This window comes from Mus caroli, unplaced genomic scaffold (genome assembly GCF_978045245.1).
Source record: "Mus caroli unplaced genomic scaffold, Mus_caroli_1 scaffold_9, whole genome shotgun sequence".
Lineage (NCBI taxonomy): Eukaryota > Metazoa > Chordata > Mammalia > Rodentia > Muridae > Mus > Mus caroli.
The window spans coordinates 43,087,835-43,089,490 of NW_028227264.1; the positions used below are offsets into that span (position 1 = coordinate 43,087,835).

Below are 1,656 nucleotides of genomic sequence, written 5' to 3' on the forward strand. Positions count from 1 at the left end.
GGCTCCAGCCACACCTGCTGTTGATCCTGTGTTCACGTGGTGATGACTCTCGCCTGGAGTTCCTGGCATTTCCTTTGACACATCAAAGTGAAACTCCTAGAAGACAAAAACAATGTATCTGTTGTTAGATGAAGAGCACCTCCATTTTCAAGGTAAAAAAAAAAACCCTCTAACACAAGGCTGAGGTTTTTTGAAGTCCTAATACCTAGTTGTCTAAATGTGAGGGTTAAGGACTGCTGAATGGATACTGGTGACAGTTCAAGCTGTCACTCCAGCAAAGCCACCCCTTTCAAAAAGGACAATGTGATAGAATTCTGCAAAGAAGTTGAAAGACCAATTGAATCCACAAAGACTCCCCACCACCACCTGAGTAATAAGTTGTGCACAAATTCAACTGATCACGAGGTTCCCTGAATTTCAGGTTTTCTACTGATGTGCCCCCTTCTCTTCTTCTCCCTCAAAGTCTTAGCTCTGGCAGTTATGTCTCCCAACTGTATAACCTCCCCTAACTACTTTCAATGTTTCCTTTCTCTAATCTGTCCTTTCTCTGCAATCCTTCCACATAAAAACATATGTCTGTGGCCTTATGATCTGGCATATCTTTAAGATCATCCACTAAGCCAATCTGTCTTAGCTTTCTTAGCTGTTACTTAGTTCAAAGAATTACTCAAGGATTGGGTGCCTTGAAAAAATACATATATATGGCTTTGAATAGAGACTGCTGCATAGGAGCCTGTGATTATGTGTTGGCTGCATACGTGTGAGCTTTTCCCCATGAGAGCCAGTGTAAAACCCCTATCATCTTCTGATAAGAATCAACTCCTTTGTGTGGCCCCTGTGCTCTCAGACCCCAAGTCCTTGCTTTGATTATCCTCTCCTCGTCCTGCTCTGTCATCTGTGTTTTGTCCACAGGTAGCATGAGACGTTATCTGTACAATGAGATGACTCTTTTCACAGTTCTCTCTAGATCCTCTCTGAATGAACATTCACTGGCCTCTTTCCCATTCTTTGAGGCTAAGTGCCAGTGAAATGTCTTCTGAACACTCAAAATAAGATGTCTGTCTTGTATTGTCAGAGAAGTATGGTTGGGGATATAGCTCAGTAGTGGAGCATTGGCCAAGACCCTAGGTTCAGTTCCCACTAACACTCACATGCAAGAAAACAAAGCCATCATGGTGTTCTTAAAAATGTAAATTACTGTGCTCTCTCCAGCAGCATGTGTACTAAAGAAAAAGACTGGAATGATACAGAGAAAATTAGTATAGCCCTTGCACAAGGATGACATTCAAATTCATAAAATATTCCCTAAAATATGTGAATTACTATTGTTTATTAGATTTATAGAATGTACCTGGGATTTAATTACTTCATTTAACCTTCACAACAAAAATAAAGTTTCCATTGGGTGAAAAAGATGAGCCCACAGAGATGAGGTTATCTCTTCTCTAAGGAAGTGGCTATGTTAGGATTCTATAGTACATAGTTAGCTGACATATGCCCTGCTCCTTCTCGGTTCTTGCCTTAGTAACCACTATATGGATGTCTCTTCTATGACTATTTAATATACTTGCTTTGTTTTTCAATTCTTCTTAAATACCAACTATGTGTGATTTTTGATTTTTGATTTTTGATTTTTGAGATAGGGTTTCTTTGTGT

The 1,656-nt window shown here is 39.8% G+C and overlaps 1 non-coding gene across 1 annotated transcript; it reads left to right on the forward strand.

The window, feature by feature from the left end:
* The first annotated feature begins 1,210 nt into the window (after positions 1-1,210).
* On the forward strand, positions 1,211-1,313 carry LOC115032180 (U6 spliceosomal RNA). Its single transcript, XR_003837841.1, has one exon. It is a non-coding gene; the product is annotated as a U6 spliceosomal RNA (small nuclear RNA).
* The last annotated feature ends 343 nt before the right edge of the window (positions 1,314-1,656 follow it).